This window comes from Oryctolagus cuniculus, chromosome 2 (assembly GCF_051225735.1).
Source record: "Oryctolagus cuniculus isolate XC-2025 breed Fujian yellow rabbit chromosome 2, ASM5122573v1, whole genome shotgun sequence".
NCBI lineage: Eukaryota > Metazoa > Chordata > Mammalia > Lagomorpha > Leporidae > Oryctolagus > Oryctolagus cuniculus.
In genome coordinates this window covers 47,969,859-47,994,957 of record NC_142868.1, presented here as the reverse complement: position 1 = coordinate 47,994,957, position 25,099 = coordinate 47,969,859, and the positions used below count along the sequence as shown (strand labels likewise).

Genomic DNA, 25,099 nt, shown 5'->3' with positions numbered 1-25,099 from the left:
TGTCTCCCTGTTTCTCTCTCTGCATTTCAAATAAATAAAAATAAACCTTTACAAAAATAAACTGCTGGGTGGGATGAGACGAAAAGTGGGCTGCATAAGCGCTGGTGGAAGTGGCCCGTGTGAGGGCCTTCGGGCAACAATCTGGCACATTATTAATATGTAACACACACGTGTGTCCTTTGGCCTGGGGTCAGGCTCCAGGCACTCAGTTCCACAGGGACAAAGTCCAAGTCTGATAGGAGTACGGGATGTTTATCAGCGTTGTTTCTGGAGGCCTCACACGGACACGAGCGGAGGCTGCCGGGAGCGGACGGCTGGGCAAGCTCCTCCTTCCACGCCAGGGAATGCTGAGGGGCCACTGCACAGAACGCCAGCCCCATCAGGTGCCCTGCGCTGAAGTCCACGAGGTGCTGTGTGATGGGGGAAAAACACAAATAGTCTACAATATTACTTGATTAGCATCAGTGTCCATCTCACGGGCATGTGAGTACAAGTGTGTGTGTGTGTAGCTGTGTATGGCGTTGTGCAACTGTGGAGGGAGACGACTCCCGGGAGGTGTGGGGAGCGGGCATCTTCCATGGGGAAGTGGGGGGAGAGGGACCGATTGCCCAAAACAGCATTATGACATAAGCCTATTTAGGTCAACTTTACATATAAGTGTCTTTTCAAAACAAAAGGAAAAGAGAGGGAAGAGATATACAATTTGGGACATGCTCAAGCTGACTTGCCCCAAATGGTAGAGTTAGAAACATACCAGGGGACTCCAATTTAATCCCATCAAGGTGGCATGTACCAATGCCATCTCACCAGTCCAAGTGATCAATTTCAGTTCACAATTGATCATAATGAAAGGACTAAGAGTCAAAGGAAGCACATAAACAAGTCTAGTACCTGCTAATACTAACTGATAGAATAAATAAAGGGGAGAGTGATCCAACATGGGAAGCGAGATACTCAGCAGACTCATAGAATGGTGGATGGCCTAAACAGCACTCTGGCCTCAGAATCAGCCCTAGAGGCATTCCGATCTGGCTGAAAAGCCCATGAGAGTATTTCAGGCATGGAAAGCCAAGACACTCTGGCAAAAAAAAAAAACATTTTGTCATGGATGAACTTTGACTTCTATTTTAAATTTTCTCTGCATCTATGGAAATCACTTTTATATATTAATATGGTAAATTATATCGAGGTTTAATGCAAAATCATTCCTGCTTCCTTGGGAGAGTGAAAACTTGGCCATGATCTTTTAAATAGACTTAGCTGGGCTCAGCTGTGTGGAGTGGGGCTCACCTCTCTGCTTCTTTCCCACCTCCCCCGCCTTCGCTCCTCCTGACTGCGGGAATCTGGCGCTCCCTGGGCTCGCCACTCTGCCCTGCCCACCAAAGGCTCAGCCTCCACCCAGGACAGTCCACCCTCGTGTAGGGTGGGGCTTCCACCTGCAAAACACAGAGTTTCCAGCGACCTCCAGGGCAGCTTACTTGCCTGCCAGATTATGCTGGTACTCGGAAATCTGCTCCGGGGAGCATGCACGCACATACACACACACACACACACACACACATGCACGCACGCGAACATGTGCTTGCTTACACACGGACATGTGTGCTCACACACATACACATGTTCACACAGAGAACCAAAGACAACCAGAGCTTTAGAGAAATCAGAGTTCTGATTACAGTCATCCCTCCATCTTGAGCACCTACAAAAAGCCTCAGTGAATGACTTTAAGTGGTACGGATGGACGATGTGAACAGGAGAGGGACATCAGCAGACGGATTTCAGCACTTTACGGCTGCAGGGACCAGGAACGCACCACCTCCTCATGCTCACAGCAATGCTGTGTCACCCACCTGCACCGAAGCACCGGCCTGGCCAACTCAGCTGACTCTGGCTGTGCCTAGAACCAGACTGGATACCAGCACTTTTTGGGGCCTCCAAGCCCCTAGTATGAAGACCCCCAGGGTCTCTCAGTGCCTGGGACTCTGGCTCACACGATGGATACCCATCAAGAATGGGCAGAGGTAGGAGCTGGCGCTGTGACATAGCAGGTAAGGCCACCACCTGCAGTGCTGTTATCCCATATGGGCACTGGTTTGAGTCCCAGCTGCTCCACTTCCAATCCAGCTCTCTGCCTTGGCCTAGGAAAGCAGTAGAAGATGGCCTAACTCCTTGGGCCCCTGCACCTGCATGGGAGACCTGGAAGAAGCTCCTGGTTCCCAGCTTTGGATCAACAGAGCTCCGGCCATTGTGGTCATCTGGGGAGTGAACCAGTGGATGGAAGACTTCTCTCAGTCTGTCTCTGCTTCTGCCTCTCTATAACTCCGCCTTTCAAATAAGTAAATAAATCTGAAAAAAAAAAAAAAAAAAAAAAGAATGGGCAGAGGCACTGGTGAATGTGAAGGCAGGGAAAGGCATTTGACAGACAGGCAGACAGACAAGCCTGGGACAAACGTACCCATCAGACTCAACGGCTTACACAAAATGATCAAGCTACTGAGCAAAGTCCTTTCAGTGTTTGAATTAGGATACAACTAGGCAGGTAATGAGGCTGTTAAAATCTTTAATATCTAGTTTGTTTGAAATTTACATTTGCAAATTTGTGAATCTTTTTTATGAAAGTCAAATTTTGAGTTTCGAATTGGTGCAGATTAATTAGTCTTTCTGGGACCATACAAGTGGAGTTTTTTGTTTGTTATTGCATGTGGTTTTCAAACTGTGATGAATCACACATAACATGAAATTTATCATCTTAACCATTTTTAGTATACTGCTCAGTAATGTATTTGTCAGGATTCTCCAGAGACAAAACCAATAGGACACACACACACACACACACACACACGGGTACATTAAGGAATTCATGGAAAATGTATCTCAAAAATTTTTTTGCACCGAAACAAACATCTTTTTTTTTTTTTAAGGTTTGTTCGAAAGACAGAATTACAGAGAGAGGTTGAGACAGAGAGAGGTCTTCCATCCTCTGGTTCACTCCCCAGATGGCCACAACAGCTGGAACTGAGCTGATCTGAAGCTAGGAACCAGGAGTTTCTTCTGGGTCTCCTATGAGGGTGCAGGAGCCCAAGGACTTGGGCCGTCTTCCACTGCTTTCCCAGATAATAGCAGACAGCTGGATTGGAAGTGGAGCGGCTGAGACTAGAGCCAGCGCCCATTTGGGATGCTAGCACTTCAGGCAGGACTTTAGCCTGCTGTGCCACAGTGCTGGCCTCTAAAACAAACATCTTTTAATTTCATTTTTCCATGAATTTTTCAAAGCACTGCCTCAATGTGTGTGTGCATGTGTGTGTGTGCTCACATGCGTGCGCACGTTTGAAAGACTTATTAGAGGAGTTAGCTCAGGAGATTGTGCCACCTGGAAAGTCTTCCACAGGCCTGCCTACAAGCTGGAGACCCTGGGATGGCAGAAGTGTGACTTGGTCCAAGTCCTTCAAAGCCTCCAGACCCAGATGATGATGGCAACCCTCAGTCTCCAGAGGTCAGTTAGCCTGGAGTTCAGATGGCCAAACGATGTAGCAAAAATATGTCCCAGGTTTGGGAGAAAGGAAATCACCTTTTGCGGTATGCAACCCCCAACTGATTGGAGGATTCCCACCCTCACAGAGGGTGGTCTTCCCCAGTCTACTGACTCCCACATCAATCTCTTCTGTGTCTCCACAGACACACCCAGAAGTCATGTGTGATGGATTATGAAGGTGACCCTTAGCCAGTCAACTTGTCACCTAAAACTAAACATCACAATGTTAACTATGAGCCTGGTATTGTGAAATGGATCTCTAGAACTTTTCATCTTGCAAACTCTACACTTATTGAACATCAACTCTCCATTCTCCCTTCCCCTCAGGCCCTGGGACCACTCTTCTACTTTCTGTTCCAGTGCAGGTGCCCGCTTTAGATATCTCATGTAAGTGTCCTTCTGTGACTGGCTTCTTTTGCTTTGCATAAGGTCTACAACGTTCATCCATGTCATAGCAGGTGATGGGATCTTCTCTTTTTTAAAGGCTGAACAGTAGTCTATGGTGTGTATATACAACTTGGGCATTCCCAGTCTGGAAATCCAAAATACTCTAAAAATCGGAAACTTTTGGAGCACATATGTGACACTCAAAATTTTAGATTAGGCACTGTGCAAGAAAAAAAAAAACAAAACAGAAAGCGTTTTAGATTTTGGAGCATTTGGATTTCAGATTTTAGCTTAAGGATGTTCAACGAGTAAAGTCTACATGCAGTTATTTCAAAATCCAAAAATCTCCCCAACCTGAAACACTTCCGGTCCCTAGCATTTTGGATCTGGGGGAGTCAACGTTTTGTTTATCCTTTCAAGCATCGTGGGAGCTTTGCGTTGCTTCCACCTCATAGCTGTTGTGAATACTGCTGCAGTGAGCATGGGTGCGCATGTATCTCTTTGAGATCTTGCTCTCAGTTAATTTGGGTAGATTTCCAGAAGTGGGATTGCTGGAAAGTGTGGTGATTATTCTACATTCAATTTTTTTTTAACAGGCAGAGTGGACAATCAGAGAGAGAGAGACAGAGAGAAAGGTCTTCCTTTGCTGTTGGTTCACCCTCCAATGGCCGCCGCGGCTGGTGCACTGCACTGATCCGAAGGCAGGAGCCAGGTGCTTCTCCTGGTCTCCCATGGGGTGCAGGGCCCAAGCACCTGGGCCATCCTCCACTGCACTCCCGGGCCACAGCAGAGAGCTGGCCTGGAAGAGGGGCAACCGGGACAGAATCCGGCGCCCCGACCGGGACTAGAACCCGGTGTGCCAGCACCGCAAGGCAGAGGATTAGCCTATTGAGCTGCGGCACTGGCCCTCTACATTTAATTTTTTAAAGTATTTATTTACTTTGGGGCCAGGCTGTAGTGTAGGAACTTAAGCCACCGTCTGCAGTGCTGGCATCTCATATGGGTGCTGATTTGAGTCCCGGCTGCTCCACTGCTGAATGTCTGGGAAAGCAATGGAAGATGGCCCAAATGCTTGGGCCCCTGCACCCACGTGGAAGACCTGGATGAAGCTCCTGGCTTCAGCCTGGCCCAGCTCTGACAGTTGCAGCCATTTAAAGAGAGAACCAGTGGATGGAAAATTTCTCTCTGTCTCTCCTTCTCTCTCTCTCTATAACCCTGCCTTTCAAATAAATTAAAAAAAAAAAAAAAAGGCTGAATAGTATTCTATGGTGTGTACATACAACTTGGGCATTCCCAGTCTGAAAATCCAAAATGCTCTAAAAATCTGAAAGTTTTTTGTAAGACATAGAGAGACTGTATAGATGTGAAGTGTATATTTTTGCTAATTAGCACTGAGAGTATAATTGGAATTCTGTGGGAGTGAAGGATTCAGCACGATGTGGTGGCAGAAGCACAGGGAGTGGAGACAGGAATTCTTAGCTGCTTTGCCATTGACTTCCTGGGTTCCTGTAGGCGATCTTGTAAACTCCCGAGTCTCAGCCTCTTCCCAGTGAGATGAGAAATAGGCATGCAAGATAATTGAGTCTGGCTTGTAGCACAGACATAATAGCATTTGCCAGCCAGAATAAAGTGAAACTAGAGGCGGGTGGCCTGAATAATGGCCAAATTCAACAGGGAGCAGAGTTCTCCGTGATGCGCTGCACTCTGTGGCCTTCTCCATTTTGAAATACAAATAGAATTCACTTTATACAGTGGAAGTGTTGAAGATATACTATGCCTAGGGGAACTGTTTTCTAATAAAGCAAATGAAAATGTAAATGTTGTGTGGGATCAAAGGAAACCCCATGGTGAAGTTAAATTAATTCTGTAATGTAAATAATTAAGCTGATTGTTAAGTGCACATTTCCATAATTCCCTCTCTCTCTCCTACCCTCCCTCATTCTTTATCTTCCTCACTTCCCTCTCGAGGATGAGTATAAAACTAAAAGATAAACTGGAAGGAGGAGAAAGAAAGAAAAAATGTGGGGGTGGGCACTGTGGCTGGGCAGGTGAGCAGCCTCTTGGGGCACCTGCATCCCCTAGCAGAGTGTCTGTTTGAGTCCTGGCTGCTCTGCTTCTGATCCAGCTCCCTGCTAATGCACCTAGGAAACAAGGGATGATGGCCCAAACACTTGTGTCTCTGCCACTTATCTGGGAGATGGTATAAAGTTCCTAGTTCCTGGCATAAGCCTGGCCCAGCCCCAGCTGTTGCAGGTATTTGGGGAGCGAATTAGCAGATGGAAGATCTCCTTCTGTCCCTCTTTCTTTCTCTGTCACTCTGTGTTTCAAATAAATATTTTTTCAAAGGAGAAAAAAATGTAAAGGCAGAGTAAATATTAATCCCCAAGCACAAACTTTATGAAGATATACTTTGTTAACAGGGTTAAAAATTATATCTGAGCATCCTAATTTCTGATGCAAGAGGACAAACATAATATAATACATCCATTCACACAGTCCAAAAAATGAAAAGCAAGCCAGCTGCATTCTTCTGGTCTATGATAACTTTATTGTTCTCCTCTTGAGAGGTGTTTGAAAAAAAAAAAGGACACAATGTCCATAACCTGCACCTCAACAATACTCCTAAAATAAACACAAGCTGAACGCTAGGAAAATCAGTAGGGGCAGCCAACTATAACCTGGCTGCTGCGGAAAATAAAAAGCTGGGTCTAAGGTAATTGTTGATTCTGTTTTGTCCTGTGGGTTTTGGATCTTGTATGATCTTCACGTTGATTCACAAAGAACAAAGGAAAGGGGGTTTTCTTGCGTGCTGGGAGCCCCGTGCTTAACTTCAAAAATCCCCAGGGAAATATCTGATGACTTAAATTTGATTATTGAAAGAACTTGGGGCTAATGCTGTGGTGTAGTGGGTAAAGCCACTGCCTACGAAAGCCAATATCCCATATGGGTGCCAGTTCAAGTCCAGGCTACTCCACTTCCCATCCTGCTCCCTGCTAATGACCCCGGGAAAGCAGTGGAGGATGTGGCCCAAGTATTTACCCTGCACCTACATGGAAGACCCAGATGAAGCTCCTAAATCCTGGCTTTGGTCTGGCCTAGCCCTGGCTATTATAGCCATCTGGGGAATGAATGAGCAAATGGAAGATCTCTCTCTCTGTCTCTCCCTCTTCCTCCCCCCGCCCCCCGTAACTCTGACTTTCAAATAAATAATTTTTTTAAAAGAACCTCATGTATGAAAAATACTCTGAACGAAGTCAAAAGTGGTGAACTGGGGAAAAAATTTTTTTTAATATTTTATTTATTTATTTGAGAGGCAGAATTACAACAGAGAGACAGAGAAAGGTCTTCCATCTGCTGGTCCACTCCCCAAATGGCCAAAACAGAGCTGGGCCAATCTGAAGCCAGGAGCCAGGATCTTCTTCCGGGTCTCCCATGTGGGTTCAGGAGCCCAAGGACTTGGGCCATCTTCCACTGCTTTTCCAGACCATAGCAGAGAGCTGGATCAGAAGAGGAGCAGCCAGGACATGAACCGGCTCCCATATGAGATGCCGGTGCCACAGGTGGAGGTTTAGCCTACTACGACACAGCATCAGCCTCTGGGAAATTGTTTGTCCACACATCTGACTAAGAGAAAGACATTGTTCCCCTTCCAGTGGAGTGCAGGTGGTGCCAGTGTTGGAAAGAGAAGAAGACCAAGTGGGGAAGGCCAGCCACAGAAGACGCTTTCTTTACTTTTGGGATCTTAGATCTTTGAGCTAGCCTTTCCCTCAGCATCAGTCCTACCCAGGGACCGTGCCCAGCTCCCACGGTGCTGGAACACCCCGAAACACGGAAGACTGCCCACATTTAGGTGGCCACATGATCTCTGCCGATTTCTGTGGCTGTGGGCTGAGTGACCGCAGCTATGAGGTTGGCGTTGGATGGACAGGTCCTGGGTGGCCTAACACGCTTCTTGGGCAATCTCATCTCAACTGTTGGCTTTGGCCTCTGGTTTTTAGAAAGGACCTTCTACAGTGTATCTACAGGCACTGGAGACTTCTCTGTGAGGCTGTCTCAGGACTTCACACTCAGCACTTCTAAGATGGAACTCACCTTCTTCTTCTTCTTTTTTTTTTTTTTTTTTTTTTTTTTGACAGGCAGAGTGGACAGTGAGAGAGAGAAAGGTCTTCCTTTGCTGTTGGTTCACCCTCCAATGGCCGGTGCACCGTGCTGATCCGAAGCCAGGAGCCAGGTGCTTCTCCTGGTCTCCCATGTGGTGCAGGGCCCAAGCACTTGGGCCATCCTCCACTGCCCTCCCTGGCCACAGCAGAGAGCTGGCCTGGAAGAAGGGCAACCGGGACAGAATCCAGCGCCCCGACTGGGACTAGAACCAGTGTGCCGGCGCTGCAAGGCGGAGGATTAGCCTAGTGAGCCGCGGTGCCGGCCTTGAACTCACCTTCTTGTCCCCAGACTCCTTCTCCGGTTCCTTTTCTCCTGGGGACATAGCACCACCATCCAAGTGCTCTAGCCCCAAGCTGGATGTCACCCCACTTCCTGCTCCCCTCTCCCCCAGGTCTAACGTACCCCAGGTGTGTTGGCGCGGACTCCCATGCTTCTCCATGTTCCATGTGCTTCCCTTGGCCCCTGGCTTGGCCACTATGGCCTGGCCTGGGGATACAATGGCCTCCCCATGGACCTCGCTGCCTCCACTTTGCTACCCCTCCTGGGAGTCTGCCCATGGCAGCCTGGGCCATGTTTCCAACATGCAAATCTGGCCATACTTCTTCCTGCTTCAGTTCCTCCGATGGCTTATGACTGCCACTAGTGTGGAGGTCAAACTCCTGCTCCTGTTGAGTGGGGACAAGAACAACTTGTGTAAATACTGATCATTTTAGGTCATGAAAATGAACGCGGGGTGATGCACTAGGTGTGGTAGATGGTAGAATGGTCGGGGCCTAGGACGGAGTACGTTCACGCTTGGTCTGATGGGCAGCTTGGCCGGGGGCCTCCCCGCCTGCTCTTTTGCAGGCACGGTGCACCCTTCATACAGACTGTTCTTTCTGCCCCATTCACTCCCCTCTCCCTCCGCACTTGACTAACAATTAGCTTTCAAGTCACTTCTCGAAGGCCACCTGCCCACCAGCGGAACACTGTACTTTGAAAAGAACACCATGCTAAGGTGCCTTGGAGAAGGTGTGTTCCAAGGACTGAAAATGAAATGAAATGAAAAAGCTTAGGGGCAGCACTGTGGTGTAGTGAGTTAAGCAGCATCTGTAACACTGGCATTCCAAATGGGTGCCGGTTCGAATCCCGACTGCTCCTCTTCTGATCCAGCTCCCTGCTTACAGCCTGGGAAAGCAGCAAAGATGTCCCATGTCCTTGGGCCTCTGCCATCCTGTGGGAGACCCAGCTGGAGTTCCAGGCTCCTGGCTTTTGCCTGGCCCAGCCCTGGCTGTTGTGAATGTTTGAGGAGTGAACCAGCAGATGGAAGATCTGTCTCTGTCATTCTGCCTTTGAAGTAAATAAATACATCTTAAAAAGAAAAGAAAAGAAAGAAGAAAAAGAAACGAAAGCTTCCACATGTGTGCACTCCCCCAGGTGGCTGCTGTCCCTTCCCTGCGACCCTGGCCATTTCTCAGGCGCATGATGGCACCTCACTGTCGGATTCTTGGTTTGGTTTTGTTTTTTAATTCTAGTGAGGTGCAACACAATTTCGTTTGCTGCCCACTGGAGTTTTCTTTTTTGGTTTTCCAGGATGTCATTCTATTGTCACACCCATAGATCCACCATTCACACAACAGCGTCTTGGTTGCCACTGTGTTGGGCAGTTGCCGGAAGTCCTGCCGCAGTCCTGCCTCCAGTCCTTCGGGGTGTGATTAAAACAGGAGTTAGGTCTTTAAAAAGGGGCTCATGTTCACATAAGGCCATCAGTGTGACCAAGGCCATCAGTGTGACCAAGGCCATCAGTGTGACCTAGCCCACTCTGAACGGTGCCCTTAAAAGATGAGATTAGGTTCACTCCCCAAATGGCCAAAATGAAACTGGGCTGATCCAAAGCCAGAAGCTTCCCAGTCTGCCACATGGGTGCAGAGGCCCAAGCATTTGGGCCAGCTTCCACTGCTTTCCCAGGCCACAGCAGAGAGCTGGATCGGAAGAGGAGCAGCCGGGACTCGAACCGGTGCCCATATGGGATGCCGGCGCTGCAGAGACACCAGGGGAGCAGCAGCACAGAGTAAAGGCGACGTGAGCTCACAGCAGGAAGGAGCCCCTTAGAAAGCCACAAGGGGCGGCCTGAGAAGGAACAGAATCCACCGGGGGCTTCCATGGGCGCTCCCTGCCTCTAGGGCCGTGAGGGTAAATTTTTGTTGCTGAAGCCCCTGTGTCAGTAGAATTCTGCTTTGGCAGAACAATGAGAACTCGCACAGCAGTGCCCCAGACACTGGGGGTCCAGCCTTGAACAAGACGAAAAACCCCCTGCGCACGTGGACTAGAGCAGGCGCAGACACGTATGGAAAAAGGCGAAGGCATTCTACCCCTTGCTGTATTTATGTCTAATTTGTTTGTTGATGGTAAGATACCAGTGATAACAGCAATAAGAGAATTTGTAAGAAAATATCAGTGATATGTGGAATGGAGAACATTTATAGGGGGATGTCGTAGAGGGATAAGGGCCTTGCAGGAGATGTCATGGGACCCGAGAACGTCTCCGTGAGGGGAGAAGGCCTAAACTTATACTGGCATCTGAAGACAGCTATGCAGAGGTGTGAGACTGACAAGGAATGCAGTGCAAAGGCCCTGAGGCAGCAACAAGCCTGGCTTATGGGTGTGTGTTAGCTTCCTGTGGCTGCCGAACATACCGTCACAAGCTTACAGACTTAAGACAACAGGAACTTGACTTCCTCACAGTTTGGGAGGCTTGAAGTCTGAAATCCAAGTGTAAGCAGGGCTGTGCTCTCTCCAGAGGCCCTAGGGATGGTGCTTTCCTTGACTCTTCCAGCTTCTGGTGGCTCCAGGAGGCCCTGGCTTGTGGTTGCATCACCCCTGCCTTTGCCTCCGTCTGCACACATTCTCCGTGTGTGTCCGCCTCCCTCTACCTCTGGCTTAGAGAGAGAAGCACTTGCAGTGAACAGGGTCCTCCCGGATAACTGAGGACTGCGCCCCATCTCAGAGTCTTTACCTGAGTCACATCTGCCAGGCCCCTTAGTCCCCTACTTGACTGAGGACCAGGAATGCCTCCTCCCCTCCTGCAGTGCCTGCTTCCAGCCCCAGCACCCCTGTTTCAGGGAGGCAACAGATGATGGCTCAAATGCTTGGGCTGCTGCCACCAAAGTGGAGACCCCGATGGAGTTCTGGGCTCCTGGCTTTGATCGGACCGAGCCCTGGCTGTTGTGGGCATTTAGGGAGTAAACCAGTAGATGAAGATATCTCCTCTCTCTCTTTCTGTCACTCTGCCTTTCAAGTCACTGCAAATAAACATTAAAAAAAAAAAAAAAAGACAAGATGGAGGAACAGGAGTAAGGTAACACCAGGTTGGCCATCCTGAGGATTTTCGTGTCTATTCTGAGAGTAAGGGGTCTCATCACTGAGCTTCTAGCGTGGGAGGGAATGGACTAGGTCCTCAAGCCATCATCCTGGCTGCCACGGGAAGAATGCATCCCTTACTGGAAAGAGTAGAAGCAGAGAATGGGTGAGGAGTTTGTTGTAATAGGCCTGGCTTGCATCGGAGTGGGGGCAAGGACGGAGGTGGAGTACAGTCATCTGGGATAAATTCTGGAGATGGAGCCAACAAGACAGCCTGGGGGAGTTGATGACTCCCTGCTTTCTGGGGAGAACCCTGAGTGCACACCGGTGTCATTTACTGATGCCCAGGCAAGGGGTTGTAGAAAGCAACAGCTCCTTTCCTATCTGGCACTTGGAATGCCTGGTGGGCACCCAGCGGAAGAGCCAGCAGGCAGCTGAGTACAGACCTGGGGTTCAAGGGCGGGGCCGGGGATGCACATGTTAATTTGGGAGCTGTGAGCACTGTAATAGATGGGATGTCAGCACATGTCATGGGACGAGACACTGGAGAAGAGAATGTGGATTAAGACGAGCAGGGGTCCTGGGACTAGCCCTCAGGTTCCACATTCAGCAAGAGCTGAGGAGCTGCATGGCCTGGCTGCCATGGTCCCAGCTAGGTGGCAAGAATTCATCCCTGGTAAGGACTTAAATTCTTTGGAAGGAGACACAGAGAGACGTTCAAAGTTTTGTTCTGTCTGTGTCCCTTTTGTGCTGCTGTAACAAAGCACCCGATGCTAGGTGGGCGTAAAAAAGGAGGTTTAGGGGCATACCCAAGTCCAAACCATAGCATATCCCTATGCTCCTCTTGTTTCGTCATTAAATGAGCAACAGCCCTGACTTTGCTGCTTGTTGAAACAAATCCCTGGTTCAATGTCTTCTGGCTGATGGGGATGCGTAGGTCTTATGAATAAATGAGGACGATGTCCTGGCGGCAATTATAGGACAGAACTTGGCACGGTGATGAGCTCAAACTTGCTGTGAGTACATCATGAACCCAATTTCAGATCTAGGGAGGACCTCAGAGACAGCCATAAGCCTTGTGTTTAAGAGCTTGGAGTGGAGACCCAGGACCCTCATGGAATGAGCCACCACTTCATTACGATAAGGAGTTCACGTGTATGAGCCCTCGGCACGAGTTGGACACTATTTCTCAGTCTATCCCATATATTGATGCTTCTTTTAACAAGCGAGCCCTTGCTTTGCCAAGTGAGGTCACTGAGGCAAGGCCTCCCAGTCGCCCAGGGCAGAGCCAGGAACCGAACGCACAGACAGTGGTGTCAGAGCTTCATATTCACTCTCACGCTAGAAAATCAGGTAGGTCAGCTCCCTGCTGAGGGCCAGGGTCAGCAGAGGAAGATGGGCCCCTGCACCCATGTGGGAGACCCGGAAGGGGCTCCAGGCTTCAGATCAGCCCAGCTCCGACAGTTGCAGCCATTTGGGGAGTAAATCAGCAAAGGGAAGACTTCTCTCTCCGTCTCTCCCTCTCTCTGTCAGTAACTCACCTCTCAAATAAATAAATAAAATCTTAAAAAAAAAAAAAAAAGAAAAGAAAAGAAAGAAAATCGGCTGGGTGAGCCTGAGAACAGTGCATGGGCAGCTTTTTATTGGGCACAAATCCCAGTAGGTCTTCTCAGTTGGAATTTGGGTGGTAGTCATTTGGGTGGGACTGGCTAATTTTTACCTTTTACTGTCTTTGAATTCAACTATATTAACAGCACAGTCTGGTCTCTAAAAGGAAAAGGATCATTTTCCCTAATGGAGTTTCAACGTCTCCTTTCATGTCGCTTTTTAGGAAGTTACACTGGAAACAGAACATACTCACTACATGAGTCAGGTAAGCCACTGGCCAGTGCAGGCAGAGAGAGAGAGGTCTTCTATCTGCTGGAAGCTCTCAGCTGCCCTGTGATGCTTGGGGAATGGACCGGGCACACTGCGGCTCCCACACTGCTCAGTTCACTGCCCTCAAGGGACAAGCAGGAAGCCGGCTCTTCTCTGTGTCCCTCCCAAACAGACTCTTGTAGCTCTTCTCTTTCTCTCCTGTGAGAACAGACGGACCAATGTCTATTCCTTCCTTGTAACAGCAGCTAACCAACTCAGGGACAGGAAATGCACCCCCAGGCAGCCATATGATGATCAGGATGCCCCTCAATAGGGCATCCCCAACAGCCTGCTGCTGAGGGAGCGTCCACAGTTGAGTAACTCTTTTTAAAAAATTAAATCTAGGACGGCACCGTGGCTCACTAGGCTAATCCTCCGCCTGTGGCGCCGGTACTCCAGGTTCTAGTCCCGGTTGGGGCACCAGTTCTGTTCCAGTTGCTCCTCTTCTAGTCCAGCTCTCTGCTGTGGCCCGGGAGTGCAGTGGAGGATGGCCCAGGTCCTTGAGCCCTGCACCCACAAGGGAGACCAGGAGAAGCACCTGGCTTCTGGCTTCGTATCGGCGCAGCGCGCCAGCCATAGCGGCCATTTGGGGAGTGAACCAACGGAAGGAAGACCTTTCTCTCTCTCACTGTCTAACTCTGCCTGTCAAAAAAAGAAAATTAAATCTAAAGGGGCTGTTGTTGTGGCATAGCAGGTCAAGCGACCATCTGCGACACCAGCATCCATATGGGCACCAGTTCAAGTCCTGACTGCTCCACTTTCTGTTTTTTGTTTGTTTGTTTGTTTGTTTTTTTTTTTAATATTTATTTATTTACTTGAAAGTCAGAGTTACACAGAGAGAGGCAGAGATTGAGAGAAAGAGGTCTTCCATCTTCTGGTTCCCTCTCCAATTTGCTGTAATGGCTGGAGCAGAGCCTATCCAAAGCCAGGAGCCAGGAGCTTCCTCCATGTCTCCCATGCACATGGGGCCATCCTCCACTGCTTTCCCAGGCCATAGCAGAGAGCTGGATGGAAAGTGGTGCAGCCAGGACTTGAACTGGCACCCATATGGGATGCTGGCACTGCAAGCGGCAGCCATGGCCCCCCGGCTGCTCCACTTTCAATCCAGTTCCCTGCTGATGGCTTAGGAAAGCAGTAGAAGATGGCCCAAGTGTTTGGGCCCCTACGCCCTTGTGGAAGACTAGAATGAAGCTCCTGGCTCCCACCTCGCCCAGTCCCAACTGTTGCAGCCTTCTGGGATATGAACCAGCAGATGGAAGATCTCTCTCTCTCTCTCTGTCTCTCTCTCTCTGTCTCTGTCTCTCCCTCTCTCTGTAACTCTGACTTTCAAATGAATAAACAAATCTTTTAAAAAAAATTAAATCTGGAGATTAGCTGCTGATTTATGGTTTCCCATGCATGCTCTGCCCTTTGAATTTTATTTGTGGAAAACATAGCATCTTAGATCAAGTCGTTAGAAGCAGAACCTGAGAAATTCTCGTGAATGTGATTTATTAAAAGTGCACCCCATATTGGAGTGCTGAGTCACATCCTGCCACCTCCGCTTCTGATCTGGCTTCCCGCTAATGCATCCGGGGGGGCAGCAGGCAATGGCTCAAGAAGTTGAGTGCTTGCTGCCCACAGAGGAGACCTAGACTGAGTTCCTGGCTCCCTGCTTTGGCCTGGTCCAGTTCCCGCTGTTGCAGGCACTTGCGGAATGAACTAGTAGATGGGATGGCTCTGTCTGTCTCTTTGCTTCTCAGATACATTCTACTAAATGTGATAGGTGACTCAAAAGTTTAAATTGTCTACAATGTATAGCATGCCCGGGTGGTTATAGACTATAGCTTATTTTGTTTGGTTGTTTTAAAATCAGGGCCTGTTTTTCATAAAAAATAAATGTTGGTTTGTAACTGGCCTATTCCTGGCTTCTGTACCTCTGCTTGCTCGATAATGGCCAAGGCCACCAGACTATGCTTCCCCTGCCTTCTCCCGGCTGCAGCCACAGGATAACTCAGGTGGCACCAAGCCCGACTTTGACCAGGAACAACTGAATAGTTACATTTTTTTTAAAGAAAAAAAGTTAAAAAAAAAAAACACTGGCTGACTGGCTAACTGCTTCTGGCTTACGTATGCTTGCTTTCTGCTTGTACAAGCCCACACAGATGACCGATAAGAAGAGGTTTTGCCCTTTAAAAAAAAAAAAAAAAAAAAAAACCTCCCACCACTGCAACTTGAGGCTGTCTTCTCCAGACTTGCTCTGTGAGAGGGTCGCCAGCTGGCTAATAAAGTCTCCTAATTTGACCTCAAGGTCTGGCTGTGTTTTTAATCTGTGTGCCCCACAACACTAAATAATGAAAAAAAACCTCGAACAATCCAACATCCTGTGTCTCCTCCCATGGGCATCTTGGTGTTGGATGTTTTCCGGGCAGGCTACCTGGATCCCCCTCCCCACTCAGCTGGACTCATACCTCCTGAGTCAACCCTGGGGAGGGACTGGTTGCATGAGTAGCTTTACGTACCTACCCGGAAGCCAGACCTACCCAGCTGCCAGGAGCCAAAGACTGTCAGGAGGCTTGAGCCCTGGAACACTATTCCGAGTTTAGAAAGGAGTGGAATCCAGACACACAGTCCAACGTGGGTGAACCTGGAAGACATTAAGTTAGGTAAAGTGAGCCAGTTACCAAAAAGAAATGCTGTATGATTGCACCCAGAGTAGCCCAATTCAGAGAGGAAGCAGGAGGGGCAGAGGGAGGAGAGGTCTGTCTCATGGGTAGAGTATCATCAGTTGGAGAAGGGAAAAAGTTCCAGAGATGGACACTGTAATTGTGTTACATGTTGATGAACTTTAAAAATGGTTTAAATGGTAAATTTTGTGTTATGTGTATTTGATAATACCAAAGAAGAAATGTACAACTCTTAAATAAGATCTATTATTTTTTTAAAGTCTTTTACATGACTTGGTTATTTAAGATGCATTTTATCGGGGCCAGCGTTGTGGCTTCGTAGGATAAGCCTCCACCTGCGGTGCCAGCATCCCATATGGGTGCTATTTCATATCCAGGCTGCTCCTCTTCTGATCCAGCTCTCTGGTATGGCCTGGGAAAGCCGTAGAAGATGGCCCAAGTGCTTGGACCCCTGCACCTGCATGGGAGACCTGGAAGAAGCTCCTGGCTTCAGATTGGCCCAGCTCCGGCTGTTGAGGCCATTTGGAGATTGAACCAACAGATGGGAGACCTTTCCCTCTGTCTCTCTGTCTGTAGCTGTACCTCTCAAATAAATAAATAAAACCTTTAAAATTTTATTTATTTGAGAGGCAGAGAGACAAAGACAGAACACCCAACCAACTCCCATCCGCTGCTTCATTCCTCAAATGCCCACACTGGCCAAGGGCCACAGCTTGGAATTCAATGCAGGTCTCCCACATGGGTGGCAGGAACCCAATCACTTAGCCATCACCATTGCCTCTCCTGGTCTGCACTACAGGAAGCTATAGTCAGGAGCCAGAGCTGGGAATTGAATCCTGGTACTCTGATGTAGAATGAGGGTACCTGCACTGCTAGGCGAAAAGGTGGCCCCATTTTTGCTTGTGAGATGTGTTCAAGAGAGAAGAGTTAAAGTTTCTAGAGGTGATTCAGTATTTGTCATTTTCCTTTTTTGGGACACTTTTACTTGAATATTTTGATATCATTGCTCTGCAGGACCTAAGGGCTGTGACTTTAACTGTCCCTTTAAGAAATATAACAAACTTTCATTTCATTCATAATTTTCACTTTGAATTTTGCTTTGTGTAATCGTAGATTTAACACCACTGCTTTCTTTTTTGTTTCTAATTCATTCACTCCTGCTCTCCTTCATTGAGTCAGTAGCGCCTTGCCCCTGCTATATTCAGGGCCTGTTCTGGTGCTGAGGATATAGCAGCCAACAAAACAGACCAAACCTCTACCACCCAGGTGGAAGGAAGAAAACCAAGAAACACATGAAAGCTACGGCACTGGCACTTTACAGTGTGTACGGTAGACTCCATTGAAAGTGCCCTCCACAGAACACGGCCAGTGGAACGTGGAACCCCGTTAGAAACTTGGACCCCTCCCCTGGACCAACCGGATTAGAATCTGTTGTTGTGGCAAATCCAGTGACTGACAGACACCTCCAGGTTTAACAGGACACGTGTTGAAGAGAAACAGGAGGCAGTGAAGGGGTTAAGGAGGGGGTGTGACTGGAAGGGGAGGGGGAGAGGGCGGGGACAGGGGCGGGGCGGAGGCAAAGCCAGTCGGGCTGGGAATTAAGAGGTCGGGTCTGAAGCCCTGCAGCCTGCAGCCAGCCAGCCAGAGATAGTGGTCCCAGGCGAAGGGACTCAGGTTTACCTGTCTTTTCTCGGGGCCTTTTGTTCGGGGGTGGCCTGCGGCTCGGAGCCCGGGAATGTGGCCTCGCAGGCGAGTGCCTTTCCAGCAGAGCTCCCAAGGCTTTTCTATCTTTGGCTTTCTTTGAAGAATGCAATTCTCGCCGCAGAAGGCTAGGCGCCACGGCGCCCCCAGCCCCCCAGCGCCATCGGAACATCCTCTCCCACAACTGGGCCTCCGTCCAAGCCGCCTTCCTGTTTTTCCTCTCCGCAACCAGCCACACTGGAAAAGAGGAGTGCACGCACCCGCACCCGGGGCTGACAGGGAGACGTCCCCTTGTGCCTCAGCGTGCTCGGGTTTGGCTCTGAGACCCACGGCGCAGCCCCCAGCTCGGGCGCGTCGCCGCGCCCCTCCACGCTGCCCTCGCCCAGCTCGGTCTCAGCGGGTGAGGCCATCTCTAGGAAGCGTGGTCCGAGTCCCAGCGTGCTATAACACGTGGCTAATGCGAGCTGGCCCATATCTGCTAAACGAGGGATGTGTGGCCCTCTCCCACCCCATCCTCTAGTCCCCTCTGCACCCGGAGCGGCCCCCACCCCGTGCGGTTACTCCCTACCCGGGACTCGACGGTGCGTCTCCGGCCACGCGTTTCCCGAGGGAAGCGGGCCAGGAGCTGAGCAGACGACCGATTGGCTGGGCCGGAGGTGGGACGAGCGGTGACGTGCGGTGCGAGGGGCTGCAGGGGGCGGGGGTGGGCACAGGGTGGGGTCCCCAGGAGTGGGAAGGGGGCGTTGAGGGGAGTGGGGGGGTCCCCAGAAGGGGTCTGCCTCGGGGATGGGGATGGTGGGAGGGGAGGAGGGACGAGGACAGTGGCGCGAGGTCCCCAGGAGCGGGAGGGGAATTAAGGGGAGGCTAGGGAGAGTGGGGTCCCCAAGTGGGAGGGGAGGGACCAGGTGGGGGTTAGAAGGGGAGGGGCGGGGCCACTAGGAGGCCCAGAGGGACAGAGGGCGGCGTCACCAGGAGTGGGAGAGGGGAGAAGGAGGGAGGGGTGGGAGGGAGAGCTGAAAGAGGGAGGAACGGAGAGGGGAGAGCGAGGGGGGCCTGGGCGCCGCCCCTTAGCGAGGGCCGAGGCCTGGAACCCTCCGTGCCGGTGGAGATGGCGACCCTGACGAAACCTGGTTCACTAGGGGGAAGGCGGAGCTCCGGGAGAGGGGCTGGAAAAGGGGCAGCGCCCAGCCAGTGCGCCTCGGAGCTGGGAGGCGCGGGGCCGCGCGCAGGCGGTGCGGGTCCTGCCGGGTCTTCCCGACCCTCCCGCCGCCCTGGCCCGGCTCCGCGGTGTCAGGGTCGAGGCTGGCGCGCCGGCTCCGGGAGAGGTCTCTGGTGATCCCCAGCGAGGACCCGCTGGGTGCCCGGCCGGGCGGTGGAACAGGACTGAGGTCAGGGTCGCCCGAAGGCCCCGCGAGAGAGGCAGCTCTTAGGGTTCTGACCCAGAGTTTGGAGCACCGGGCTGGGCGATCTGGCGGCTGAGGCCTGAGGTGCGGAGCGGGGCTCGCGCTTGCTGGGCTCCAGGACGGAGGCGCAGGGCCCGCGGGAGAGTTAGCGCCGCTGTCGGCCCAACCAGGCTCTCTCTCGCACTCAGTGCCCTGCGGGCCCTAGCAAGGAGGCCCCGTGTCCTCACCTGCACACCAGGCGGGAGCCTAGTGTTGGGAAGGTTTGGAGTGCACGGGAGTCTGGGTAGTGCCGGGCCCAGCATAGTGCTGCTTTATTAAACTGAGGCCGCTTCCTTCCTGGAGGAAGGAAGTGAATTTGCAGAGCGTAGCCGGTTAAGCCCTGGTCTGCGACGCGCTAACGCCCGCAGGAGCGCGGTCCAAGTCGCAGCGGCTCCGCTCCCGATCCAGCTCCCTGCTAACACGCATGGGAAAACAGCTGAAATGGCCCAAGCGCTTGGGCGCCTGCACCCACGTGGAAGACCTGGCTTCTGTGGTTAAGGCCATATGAGGCAGATGAAGGAGTCCCCCACCCACCTCTCTTTTCTAACATTATCTTTCAAATAAATATATAAATCTTAAACCCCTTACAGGCTGGATCTACATTAATAATCAAAGTTGATTATTTGTTAAGGATTCTTATCACAATAGAGGTGGAAAGACACACACAGACACATGTAATGGCTGTCTCTCTCCTCTGTAGATAGAACCATCCTCAGCCAGAATTGCTCGATTTGAAGTCTATGTTGCATTCAGGGTTCCATTTTTAATGGCCAGAGCATAATAGGGTTTGAGAGACACGTGGGATCCACCTGCAGGCAAAACTGTTGGAAGCAGCCAGCATGGTGTCCAGGACTCGGTGCAGACAGGGGTGATGTGGCTGAGGGCACACCGCTTTGTGGAGTTTTGACCTTGCCGTGTCACTGAAGTGTGAGAACTCCCTGGCGGGGCACTGTTCTGACTCAGTTTCTCCATAGGTCACCTGGGAGAAGGATTCTGGCTGTTTCGCCTCCCTCAGGGCAGGTGCAGCCTTAAATAGCTCCTTCAGCACCTGAGTCATCTGGTGGTGGCACTGTCATTTCTGTGGATTGGGATGACTGCACGGCTCCCTGCATGGCTTTGGAATGATGGGAAACCCCCAGCGTGGCTGGAGCAACACGGGGAGCCAGGGGGCAGCCTGGCGGCACGGGGGGTGGCTGGTTCTTCAGGAGAGGTGTAGCCCTGGGGAGGCCCCGGTTGTTGGCCAGGCCAGGGGAAGGTTCCCTTGGTGCCAGACGTTGCACAGTGATTTAAGAAGGCTCATGATGGACGGAACGGTCAGGGGTGAGCAACAGGACGGGACTGTGAAGGCAAGCAAGTGTGCTCCTTCCCTCCTTGGAGGGCAGTAGTCAGCCTAGCTTTTCTGAGCCTGCCCAGCCTTGCTGCCGGCTGCAGACGGGCCCTGCTTCACTGACAGGCTCACTCCTAGAGATGCAAAGGTGACAGCGCACGGTGCTGAGCAAGCTTCGCCAGGGTCAGCTCACGTGCTGCTGAAACACCCTAAACGAACCCTGCAGGCAGCAATGTATGTCAGCCGGCTCCCGAGACCCCGACTCCGTCTGACCACGCCCGTGTCTGTCTGCCCCTCACTGTTCTCAGCGTTCCCCTGCCCCTCTCCCCAGCAGGCTCATTTACGGTTTTGTACCTAAGTCAGAAGGCCGCCCCCAACCACAATCATTCCTTCCCGAGCTCTGGGTCTAGCTCAAGTCCCACCTCCTTTTCAGTCCTCCCCTGACCTCAGCACTGGGAGTCGCTTCACACGCTTACAGGGGATCTCGAGTTGCCAGCCACTGTTTTAAATTTACATCTTAACTCCCTATCGGAACCTGAGTTTCCTGGTGGCAGAGATGCTGTGAGATCCCTCTCTGTGTTCCGACAGCACTGAAAACAGCGCTGCGTGTACTTCAGGCTCTCCTTCTATACGAACAGGTGTTACTGTGGTGGGTTGAATTCATTTCCTTCTCCCTGGGAACATTTACCTCCACCCCTTCCTGGGGCCCTGGCCCAAGCTAAGCTGGGATAACCAGACACATACTTGGTAAGATGGAGAACAGACAGTGAGTCTATTTTATAATAACACATGACAGTTGGGCTGTAAAACGGAGTTGGCTTTAGCAAACATTTTTAAATGTCTTTGCAGTATAATAACCTCCACCTCTCAAAACTCAAGGACTTCAAACAACAACTGCTAATCGGCTCATGAATCTGCCCTCCGGGCTGGCTCAGGGTTTGCTGTGTTGTTGTTAGGGGGACCTCGCTCTGTGGCTGCTGTGGGTGGGAGCTGCCTGTCAGTTACAGCCCTGGAGTCAGTCCTCCTTCCGGGAGACTTTCTGTCCTCCTCCTGGGCCAGACTCCTCACCCGCATGGCAGCAGCTTTCCACTGGGACCGAAGCAGATGCTTGAGCCTAGGAGTCAGTCCCATGCTGTCACTTCTGCCATGAATCCAGCTGGTTAGTACCAGGCTCCAGGGCAGCCTAGACTGTGGAGGGCAGGGGGGTGCAGCCCATCAGTTTACAGCGGGAGTGGCAGACGTCATGCTGCGACAAGGCATGGCGGGTCGGGGTGCTGGGGCCAGTTTTTGAGTCCAGCTACATCAAGAGAGGCGTGTCTGTTAGGACGTCATCATGCAGTAGCCCAGTTTTCCTTACGTAGTGCCCACTCGCTCAGCTTGCCCTTCCTGCCTCTCCTCCAGCTCCAAGGACAACCCGAGCCTGGGCCTTGATTCCGCTGGATTCTGTGGAAAGAGGGAGGGGACACAGGACTCCCAGCCCCAGCTTCCCTGTCCCCAGGGTGGACCAACTTGAAATGAAGTGGGATGGAGAACACAGTTTCTGGGCTTGGGTTTGAATCCTGCTGCTAAGTAGTTAGGTGACCTTAGATGTGTTAGTTCTTCTGTCTTTGGAAAGCAATTAAAAACAGAAAAGTGAAAGTAAAGCAGAAATACCTGTTTTTCCTCTCTTTTCCTGTTTTGAGAGTATCTTACTGAACTGACATGGCCTCATACCTCAGAGCTTTATTTAGCATGCACAAGGATACTGCAAAAACACTCATGGGAAATAGAGTTAAAGAAAAAAGTCAGGGCCCATGCTGAGGCCTAGAAGGTTAAGCCTCTGCCTGCAGTGCCTGCATCCTGTATGGGCACCAGTTCAAGTCCCGGCTGCTCCACTTCTGATCCAGCTCTCTGCCTGGGAAAGCTGCAGAAGATGGCCCAAGTCCGTGGGCCCCTGCACCCATGTGGGAGACCCGGAAAAAGCTCCTGGCTCCTGACTTCAGATTGGCACAGCCCTGTCCATTTTGCAGCCATCTGGGGACTGAACCAGCAGATGGAAGACCTTTCTCTCTGCCTCTCCTTCTTTCTCTGTGTGACTCTGCCTTTCAAATAATTAAATAAATATTTTTTAAAAAGACTTTGCATGAACTTTTTGAAAACCCCTTCTATACATGGCTTTCAAATTTGTTTTTGTTCCAAAAGGAATTTGTCTTTTAAATCCATTATCCAAAACTTTTTGAAGTATTCTCAGACATTCATATATTACATCTATGTTTATTTTTATATCCACCTGTACTAGTAAAAATAATGAATTTACACCCATACCCCCGATACCAATCAAGCACTACAGAATCCATTCCAATTTCCTCCTTTCCTTATTTGTAACCCCCTCCTCTCACAGGGAGACATCGAAGCCAGCCCACAGCGTCTGTGAAGTGGCTGCTTTGTGAGCCCTCCCTCTGCACGCCACCGCCTCCCACTGCCCCTGGAGCCTTGCTGCCGTGTGGTGCTGTCCTTTGCACGCTTGTGGTCCAGCACCCACCGACACACACACACTGTCAGTCTCCTCACTATTACTGGGACCCGATTCCCTGTGTACCCTCTTCCTGCAGGGACTCCGACCTCGCTCTCCTCCACTCTGACTGGGTACCATGCTCTCCTCCCCCTGTTCAGTGCCCTACACTCCCTGAACTGACCAACGCTTCTGCCATTGTCCAAACTGTAGAGTCAAAATCAAAATGGAGTGAGTGGTGCTAAAAGCTAATTGCAGATTCTTGCTTCTGTACATATTAGCTTTGCTTGCTAAAGGCTAAGGGTGTATCTTGCAAAACTATGCTGGCCCAAATTCCAAAGAACTGAGAAAGGACACAACCTGAGTGTTCTGCCTAAGTTGACAGAAATGCGCCCTGCACTGTTATCTTACAATCATACCTTGGGTTTGTTATTATTCCCCGGTTTGTTATTTTTAACTGTTATCTTACAACCATATTCTGTTTTTTTTTTTCGTTGTTCTCTGCATACCAGAGGTCCAAAATTGAGAGCCCTAGTGGACAGAATACTATAAAAAGCTGTGTAACTCGCTGTTGGGGGCTGCACTCTGGTCAGGAGTATTGGTCCCGATGGGTTGCCTTGCCTCTCATTTTCAATAAAATTCATGTGTGACTGTCACTGGTTTTTGTAATATTCTATTTAAGCTGAGAGTGGATGCAACACAAACTTCCTGCTCTGCTCGGGGTGAAGTGGGCTGTGACACCCCACGGTCGGCCCATGTGGACACCTGTCTTCCCAGGTCTCTCCAGAGGGCTTTAGCACTGAGTCATGCAAGTGAAGAGGCCACATCCGCAGTCTCAGGTTCCTCATCAGCAGGATCAAGATTCCCGCCTGTTCGAGCTGCCCCAGAGGTGATGTGTGTGCCGCGTGGCAGGTGCCACATGGCAGGATGGCGGCTGGCGTGCGTGTCAAGTGACATCATTGTTGTACATTCACACCGGCCTTTCTGTTGTGTCATTTCACAGGAGTACTTTAGAGACCTGGAGAAAACAGTGGCACAGGTGTAGATAACGTCAAGGTCGGCTGTTGATGCCGCTTTCTGAAGAGAATAGAGACTCTCTTCATTATATCAACTAAGTTCAAAGATTTAAGTATGGAGAAGCAACTAGAAAGGAAGACCCCAATATGTTCACAGTGGTTATCTCTTCTGGTAGGATTATGTGGCTTGCTTATTTTTAGTTTGTTTTTTTTTTTTTTTTAATTACATTGATACAGTTTCACACACTCACACATACACACACTCACACACACGTCCAATCTGCTGGTTCACTCCCCACATGCCCATGACAGCTGGGAGCCAGGAAATTCATCCCCATCTCCCACGTATTTGGCAGGAACGCAATGACTTGAGCCATCATACAGCTTCCAGGGTCCGCACCCCGGGGCAGGAGCCAGAGCAGGTGTTGACCCTAGCACACCCAAGCGGGATACCGGCATCTTAACTGCTAGGCCAAATACCTGTCCCAGATTACATGCTTTGGAAGAGTTATCTCTTTTCTAAAATATATGAAATGAATGTTTACTATTCAAGCTTAAGAAAAAAATCCCATTGTTTGAAAAAAACAGAACTCACTGAAACCACTCAGCCTTTATTCTGCCTAACACTCTCCAGAGTCAAGAGTGCCGGGATTCAAACGTTGGCTCCACAGTTTACAAGCTGGGTGACCAGGGGCAAATGAATAAACTTCTCTGTGCCTTTGTGTTTTTCATTCTGTCAAATGGGGGTTTCCTGTGCTGAAGTCAGGCTTATTTAACAATTAAGTACATGCAGAGTGGGTACCACGAATGCTGGCGATTAGGGATGTTGTTATTGCCGGGGCAGGTCTGGAATGTGCTGAGTCGCTGGCGCTTGGAGGAAAGAGTTACTTCCTGTCTGAGTAGCCTCAGCTCCGCCTCCCCCTGGGTTACTATCTGGTTACTCACTCAGAGATTGCAGGCAGCTGGGCCTGGGGCAAGAATCAGAGGCAAGGGTGATAGACCAAGGCCAGGGAAGTGTTTGTTTCCCTCACTGCTTGGCTGGGATCCAAAGAGATGGGTTTCTTAACTGACACAGCTGCCTGGTATGAGGAGACCTTGACCGGCACCCACAGGACAA

The 25,099-nt window shown here is 50.5% G+C and overlaps 2 long non-coding RNA genes across 5 annotated transcripts; one reads left to right on the top strand and one right to left on the bottom strand.

Moving 5' to 3' along the window:
- The first annotated feature begins 348 nt into the window (after positions 1–348).
- Positions 349–23,622, top strand: LOC108175689 (uncharacterized). 2 transcript variants are annotated; one of them, XR_016229906.1, is made up of 4 exons: positions 362–483; positions 3,863–3,922; positions 13,254–13,295; positions 22,856–23,622. It is a non-coding gene; the product is annotated as an uncharacterized LOC108175689 (long non-coding RNA). The 2 variants fall into 2 exon arrangements; XR_016229905.1 differs by lacking the exon at positions 3,863–3,922 and having other exon boundaries at positions 349–483.
- LOC127490260 (uncharacterized) lies at positions 636–18,601 on the bottom strand. Of its 3 annotated transcripts, XR_016229904.1 has the most exons (4): positions 18,275–18,597; positions 17,686–17,978; positions 15,862–15,965; positions 2,678–13,498 (listed from the first exon to the last, which is right to left on the bottom strand). It is a non-coding gene; the product is annotated as an uncharacterized LOC127490260 (long non-coding RNA). The 3 variants fall into 3 exon arrangements; XR_016229903.1 differs by lacking the exon at positions 2,678–13,498 and adding an exon at positions 636–2,349 and having other exon boundaries at positions 17,686–18,601; XR_007918117.3 differs by having other exon boundaries at positions 17,686–18,599.
- Positions 23,623–25,099: the final 1,477 nt, after the last annotated feature.